At 43.7% G+C, this 8292-nt stretch overlaps 1 long non-coding RNA gene across 6 annotated transcripts; it reads left to right on the forward strand.

Annotated features, from left to right (window-relative positions):
* The first annotated feature begins 570 nt into the window (after positions 1–570).
* On the forward strand, positions 571–7989 carry LOC118081427 (uncharacterized). 6 transcript variants are annotated; one of them, XR_004692065.3, is made up of 3 exons: positions 571–1546; positions 3575–3744; positions 6879–7989. It is a non-coding gene; the product is annotated as an uncharacterized LOC118081427 (long non-coding RNA). The 6 variants fall into 6 exon arrangements; XR_015948496.1 differs by having other exon boundaries at positions 3600–3744; XR_015948492.1 differs by having other exon boundaries at positions 571–1238.
* Positions 7990–8292: the final 303 nt, after the last annotated feature.

Genomic DNA, 8292 nt, shown 5'->3' on the forward strand with positions numbered 1-8292 from the left:
GGGGTCAGAGGTAAAATAAATTCAGGAAGTGCCTATTATTAGGCAATTAATAGCGCCCATTCCGCAAGGCTCAGAGGTCTTTGCTGCAACAGACCTGCTACGGCTGGTCTGCCACGCAAGTCCGCGCGGCAGCGAGTCCAGTTCAAACACGGATCCAAGTGACGAAAGAGATTTCGACTAAACGTCAGGAAGAACACAGTGAAAAACAACAGGTTTCCTGGGAGGGCGATATAGCCTCGGGAGGTTTTTAAGCAGAGGTTGGGTGGCCACGTGTCGTGCGTGATCTCGTTGAGATTCCTGCATTGCAGGGGGTCAGTCTAGACGACCCTCGGACCCCTGTACAGTTCTATGCTTCTACGGTGCGCACTACTTCGCGGTGAACGCGCTTCGGGCTGCGTCGGGAAGGCTCCCCCCGCACGCGTCCCTAATGCAATGCGGAGAAAGAGGCCATGCGGACCGAGCAGCTCCACCCCCTCCCTCCAGCCCGATTCCCGGATCTGGCAGCCAATGAGAGCGGAGGCGATTGAATTTGGGCAAGCTAAGAGGATCCCCAGCATGCATTGCAGCCCCAGCCATGGAGGCGGAGGAGGAGGAGGAGGAGTACTTTCGGCGCTTAGATCTCCGGCGGGCTTGGCCGGGTGTGTATGTTGGCAAAGGGGGGAATCCATCCCCATCCTTGCGCGGGGGACTTGCCACGGATCGGGTGATGTGCTGGGCGGGCGCACAGTTGGGAATGGTGGGGGCCCGGGGCGCCTCCCAGGAATCCTGCACCGGAGCCTTGTTAGGCTAACTTTAAGCCCCCTTAATTTAGCGGATCGGGTAGGTAAGGTTCCCACCACCGATATGGATCTGCGAGGTTGCTGGGAAAGCTCAAATGCCGAGCGCCACTGCGCAGACCTGCCTCGGTAACCTGCGCCTTGCGGGTGTGCGCTTGCCTATTCCGCCCTGCCTAGCTCGGTGGGGAGAGCACGTGCTTTTTTGTGAAGCACGCGAAAGGTCCCAGGTAAGGGCAGCTCTCCAGGAAAGGGCTAGGAAAGGTTCCTGTTCTGCAACCTTGGAGAGTTTCAGACAGTTAAGGGTAAGACCAGCGTTCCCCAACCACGTGTTCTCCGGATGCTGTCGGATTGCATCTGGCTGCCTGGAGAAGATTGAGAGGAGAGATGATCTAGCCATCTTCAAATACCTATAGGGCTGCCACGTGGAAGATGGAGGAGGATTGTTTTCTCCTGCTCAGGAAGGTAGGACCCAAACCAGTGGATTCAAATGACAGTAAGAGCTGTTTGACAGTGGAACAGACTCCCTCAGGAGGTGGTGGGCTCTCCTCCCTTGGAGGTTCATAAGCAGGGGTTTGGTGGCCATCTTGTTAGGGATACGTTATCTCAGATTCCTGCATCGCAGGGGGTTGGACTAGATGAAACACAGGGTCCCTTTCGAGTATACGATGCTGTGATCTCCCAGGTTGGGAAAAGCTGGTGTAGACCACATCGTCTGGCTCAAAAGAGCTTTGGACTTCTTGACATTCCAAGTTGCATCATTTTCTGGAAAGGTAATTGTGCAGTGTGAAGGTTTATCTGCTGGCTTATAATATTTGAGGGTTGGGTAGGTGCCACCACACTAAAGGCCTTGTTCTTATATCGCGTGGAATGGACTTCCTGATAAGAGGGTATCTGGAGGGAGCCCCTTCTGCAGAATGCAGTGATCAGTTGAATATGTAAGGGGTCTTTCCATTATCCTGGACCCAAGCTGAGCCTATATAACAGGGGTTGAGGGGGTATAGACGGGTAAGAACTGGGAGTAGCTCACAAGGAGTGAAACTTAACTGTGAAAAGTGCAGAGGCTATGCCAAGGTTTTCAACCCTACATTTTCTTGTTAAGTATCCACTGGCAATTAGAAAGTCATGGAATTTTAGTGTTGGGAGGGACCATGAGAGGGTCATTTGGGTACAACCCCCTGCAGTGCAGGAATCTTTTGCCCAACGTGGGGCTTCAACCCACGACCCTGATATTAAGAGTCTCACATTTCCTCTACAACCAGCTCAGAAATACAGTCATACCTTGGTTTAAGTATGCTTCGGTTTGAGTACTGTCAGTTTAAGTACTCCGCGGACCCGGAACACCACATGCGCAGAAGCGATCTGCATGATTCGCGCATGCACAGATGCGCTCTACCCTGTTTCCCCTATTTTAAGACGTAGTCATAAAATAAGCCATAGCAGGATTTTTAAGCATTCAAGGAATATAAGCCATACCCCGAAAATAAGACATAGTGATAGGCTCAGCAGCAATGCTGGCCATGGCAGGAGGAGGGAAAAAAGAAGACATCCCCTGAAAATAAGCCATAATGGGAAAAATAAATATAAGACAGCGTCTTATTTTCGGAGAAACACGGTATTGGCGCTTCATGCACACACGCTACTGGCGCTCAGATTAAGTAAGTACTTAACCCGAGGTACCACTGTAGAGTGGTCTGCACGACAAATCACCCTGCCATATTTGTGAGCAGAGAAATCGGGAAAGTGGAACCGTTTCGCTGAATTTCTTCAGTGGGAGGAGAAAGCATTCCACCATTTTCTAGGCGACGGCGCTTGCCGTCAGCAATGGCAGCAGTATGAATTATTTCCTTTTTGCTGAGGTTTTGCTGCTGCTGTTATAACTGTGTCGGCGGCCCGGCCGCCATTTTGTAGCTTCCACAACGCCTCAGGCCCAGCATGGTTTTGAGGCATTGTGAGTGTGTGAAGGAGAATGGTGGTCAACCCCCCCCCCCCCAAAAAAAAACAAACATGTTGGAGGATATTCAGAGAAAATTCTACAAAGTTGCTTGGGGTGGAAGGCGAGGGGAGAAAAAGAAAATCTCAAGAATCACTTATGAGAAAACTTTTGCTGTCCTTCACCAGGCCTTGGGGCTGATGGCAGTTGCTGTCTAAAGCATTGATGGGGAGTCTAAGGCTGCCTTTTTATGATGCTCGAAGCTTCCATCCCGTTTCTGGGAGAAATTGTGACAGGGATCCCTATTTGTCCCCCGGTGGCACCATAACAACAAGATTTTATGTAGTATATTCCGGCGTGTAAGACGACTGGGCGTATAAGACGACCCCCAACGTTTCCAGTTAAAATATAGAGTTTGGGATATACTCGCCGTATAAGAAATACGACCCGGCGTGTAAGACAACCCCTGACTTTTGAGAAGATTTTCCTGGGTTAAAAAGTAGTCTTATACGCAGGAATATACTGTATCTATGAACTTATTTATTCTTAGGGGTGAGCTGGTAATGTAGAGCAGAAGCATTGTTTCAAGTGTATCTGAAGAAGTGTGCATGCACACGAAAGCTCATACCAAAATAAAAACTTAGTTGGTCTTTAAGGTGCTACTGAAGGCAGCTACATTACTGATATGTTAGTAATAGTGCTTACATAGGTATTTTTGATCTGTAAAAACCTGTGGCCTCAAAAATTGCTAATCTGGGGGCTATGCTTAAAGCTTCAGTCAGGTGTGTGACAACATAAGAAAATGTTTTCATCTGATGTTGTTCTCTTCCCCTTCCCCTTTTCTCTTAAATTATATCACTTTGGGAAGATGTATTGTATTTTGAATCTCCCAGATGAAGAGAATTGTAGATCCGGGAACAACTGCCTTAAACGCCTTCTCTGAGCACCCCTTCAGCTTTGAACTTTATGTACAAATGAGTGGATGTGGATGGTTTTGGATGTTAAAACATCCCTTCGTGGGATGCACCCATACCTCAGGTATGTAAATTTAGAGGAGGGATGGGGAACCTTTTCAGCCTGGTGGGCCGCATCCTTCACTCCTTTCCCCCAGCTGATCACCTCAGAACATTCCAGGCATGGAAGATGTGCTCCTCAAGACATGATGCCAAACACTGTGCAATTTAATCCATTGTTCACATTACACCAACAACCTGCCATACGTTGTAGAGGAAAACCTTAAATATGTTGCAGAATTAAACAGAAACACCACACCAAAAGGAAGAGAGAGGGAGAGAGAGAGGTAAGACCCAGGCTCCTTTTGGCCTATATTTATAGTCAGCATTCATAGTCTAGCCTCTAGAACCGGCATCCCCAAACTGCGGCCCTCCAGATGTTTTGGCCTACAACTCCCATCATCCCTAGCTAACAGGACCAGTGGTCAGGGATGATGGGAATTGTAGTCCAAAACACCTGGAGGGCCGAAGTTTGGGGATGCCTGCTCCAGAATTAATAAGAATAGGAAAGATATTTACAGATGAGATCAATACTTTCTGCACTAAGAAATGCAAACAGACAGAACCATGACGCACGCTTTCCTTTCTAGTGCGGGTTGAGATCAAGACACACTGCAAAGGAAGATCTTAACTGACCCAAGTGGGGCTGGAAGTCACAGCTGTGCTCAGCTGATCTGCAATGACTTCAGGCCCCACTTGGATCAGCTATGGCTGTGGGTCACTGCATTGGGAGCTGGCATGTAGCTGGAACACCAGCAGGGCTTGGAAGTCAGTGGTTCCTTTACAGGTGCCTCCTGACCTGCCCCACACCTGATATCATATATGGATGACATCAGATGTGGGGCAAGTGGGTGTGGCTTTTGGGCAGAAATCTCATGGGCCAGAGGTTCCCTACTGCTGGCTTAAAGCTTGGTTGGACATCCCCTCCTCACATTGCGCCTGGAAGATGTGCTGGTTTTCTGCCACTGATCTCCTACCCAGCTAGTTAGAGTGTTTAAGAACGTGAAGGTGCGAAGTCACACCTGTTCAGCCAGTGCTGGGGGAGAGGGTGGGCACCTCCTGCCAGGGGACAACTACGTTTTCAGCTTCGTGATGACTGAGAAATTTTGGGTGTGTGCGAACCCTCCCACAAAGGCGTGCCTGTACTCTCCCGTGTGTTGGCACGTAAGAACTGGAGGCAGATTAATCAGGATGGAGGCTATTTTGTACAGGGCTGGCTTACTACTCTAGGCTGCTCCTGAATCCTCTGTTCCTACAGTTTTCTGTGTTGCACGCCAAGTATTTGAATTCTGTCATGCGTTTTGTTTCAGCCGTTTAAGGCAGTGTTTCTGAGCCATGGGTCTCCAGCTGTTTTTGGACTACAACTCCCATCATCCCTAGCTAGCAAGACCAGTGGTCAGGGTAGATTTGATTTAAATCATAGTTTTCTACATAAAGACTAATTCTTGCTGGTATAACTTTAAAATGCTGGTAGATGAATATTTTTAGAATAACAACTTTTCATATTAGTTTTTTATCCCCAGTTTAATAGGTTAATCATTCATACTGTATTTGGACAACTTTTCTGTTGTACTTAGGAAGGAGAAAAATAATCATTACCTTAATAATAACAATTTAAATAGATTTATTCAACTGAAACAATAACATTACAGCATATGTTATTTGCTTAAACAAACATCCATGTTTGTTAAGTAATTTGGCTAATCAAAAACAATACATATATATATTAAGAAACTTAGACTGTCAGCCCAGCTTACACATGAAAAACTTAAATACCGTCCACTCCAAACAATCAGAAAAATATTGTTTCTATTCTATTCACTGAACTTCTTGAAACTTAGCACTGAAGGGGTTGATTCTGTATTCATAGGTTTGTAGAACAATAGGATTAAGGTCTTTTTCTCAACTCTGTTCATGTTATAACATTTTTGCTGTGAAGAAGAGGCATGTGATCTCTGTTAAGTCAAATTCAGTTTTGAGAACTGCAAAAGTAAACCAAGCATCTGTGATAATATCTTGCAGGCAGAGAAACTGCCCAATAATCTTTCAAAAACCTCTGGAATTCACACTCACATTGTGAATGGATTAATGGAATTTATTTACCAAAAAAACCATATACAACCTTATTCTACATAATTAAAAAACTAATCTTTATTTCATGATGGAATAACCTTTGGATGGTAATATATTTTCCTCAAAAAGCATTTTATTTAAAAAAAAATCCGATTTAAATCAAAAAAATCCGATTAAAAAAAATCATTGATTTTTATCCACCCTGCCAATGGTCAGGGATGATGGGAATTGTAGTCTGAAAGCAGCTGAAAACCGAAGGTTGGGAAACACTGTTTCAAGGTGTTCCTAGCCTGCCTTTTGACTTCTTAAAAAAAAGAAAGAAAAGAAAAGTGGCTTTTATCTTGGGACTGGATGACATGGTGTGTGGCCTCTCTCCATTTACAGAATTTTATTTTCCTGGGATTTTTACCTTCTGCATGGTGACTTCCAGATGTTTTATATACACATACACATATATTTTAAAAAACTCCTTCAGGAGGAAGGGCATGATATTAAATAAACAAAGCAAAATAAAAGAATTCCTTCCTACCAATGACAAACTTAGTTGGTCTCTAAGGTGCTACTGGAAGGAATTCTTTTATTTTGCTTCGACTACGTCAGACCAACATGGCTACCTACCTGTAAATAAACAAAGGTTATTGTTTGTACTGCTTTGAAAGTTGTAGCAAAACAGAACAGTGAGGGTTATAGTAGAAATGAAGTGTGCTCTTGTACCTGGCCCTTGGAGCAACCCCCAGGACACACTTCTCACTTGCCTTGCCCTATAACAGCCTAGCTCAAATATGTCCTTGAGCTCTGCAACTGCCTCTTGCTTCTCTGCATGGAGGATAGAGGTTGTGTGTGTATATAAATGAGCTTGAAGTACAAAGGTAATATTTGCACTGGTTGCCGCACACGCTTTTGCCTCTGTCTCTCTCCCTCACCACTCAGGTGAAGCGGAAGGGAATGTGGGGCTCGGGCTAAGAAATGTTCCTCACACCTGGGGATAAAGGGGAGCTCTCCTGTTTGCAAGAGTTTGGTGTGCATGTAGCTCTTTTATTTCCTATATAAGAAATGAATGACGCATGTTCCCTGCTTTGTCCATAGGTGCTGGTGGTGTCAGCAGCCCGGGAACTGGCAAAAATGACGTGTTGCAAGAAATTACAAGTTGGAGGAATGCAAATCCTAGAAAATGTGCAGAAGAGGGCATGTTCCATCTGTGCTGCCGTCTTGCAAGATCCGCTTTCAACAACCACCATCCCACACAACGGGGTTTGCACTCACATGTTAGCATTACCTTCCCACAGGGTGAATTTGATTGAAATCAAATCGATTAAAATGATTAATCATGATTTAAATCCCTAGTCAGTAAGACTGGACTTAACTCTTTTCTTTTTAACAGAAATTCTCATTCTTGCTGGTATAATCTTAATATTTACAACCAGATGAAGGTTTCATTTTTGGAATAAAAAAATTTCACAGTAGTTTTTTACAGTTATATAAAAAATTTCTGGTTTGGTTATACCGTACTATTAGAAATCTATAGACAGATAACTTATTAAACCTCACAATAATTTCGTAATTGACTGTTTATATTTGGACAACTTTTCTGCTGTACTTTATTGGAAGGAGAAAAATAATCGTTTCCTTAATAATTTATTTAACTAAAACAATAACATTATAGCATATGTATCCATGTTTGTTAACTGATGCGATTAAACAATTAAAAAAAAACACACAACTTAACTGAGTTTTAGCACGCATGAAAAACTTAAAACAGATCCTTATTTCCTGATTAATACCCTTTGGACTATAATGTAACTTAAATAGAAAGAAAGATTTTTTCCCCCCAAAAGCATATTATTTTAAAAATCCATTTTAAATTTAAAAAAATCATTTATTTTTATCCACCCTGCCTTCCCAATTAAAAGTGTATTTTTGAACATGTATTGTCTCTCAACATAAGCACATTTCTCAACGTATTTTCTCCAGATATATAATCTGGTAACATTTATTTCAGTTGAGAATGGCATCAAAATCCTGTGGATAGCTAAAGTCCAATCTGGTCATGAATCAAGGAGGTGTGGAACAGGTTAGTACATATCAGAATCCCTCATTTGCTGCATCATTTGGGGGAAGACCTGTGGAAAGCTGTATTAGCTGAATTCATCTATGTACCTTTGCAAACTATCCTCAATAAAGTTGCTTTGTTCATCTAGCAATACATAATTGTGTTTTTATTGAGGGTTTCTTAGCAATCTCTTCTCCTTTGGCCCTTTCCCTTGGATAACGTCAGTAAATAGCTGAAGCTGTTATAGGAAACCAATAATTTTTGAAACCTATGAGAGTGTTACTAAATTTTGAAGGCGACTGGATTTCAGCCAATTTATATATCTAGAGCATTTTTATTCTGCTTTACAACCAGAAAGGCTACCAGAGTGACTTGCATACAGTCAATCCGAGACAATCCCTTTATATACAGGCACACAGACCAAAAGGCACAACACAAGGAAAAGGGGAT

Source organism: Zootoca vivipara, chromosome 2, assembly GCF_965207765.1.
Source record: "Zootoca vivipara chromosome 2, rZooViv2.hap1.1, whole genome shotgun sequence".
Taxonomy (NCBI): Eukaryota; Metazoa; Chordata; class Lepidosauria; order Squamata; family Lacertidae; genus Zootoca; species Zootoca vivipara.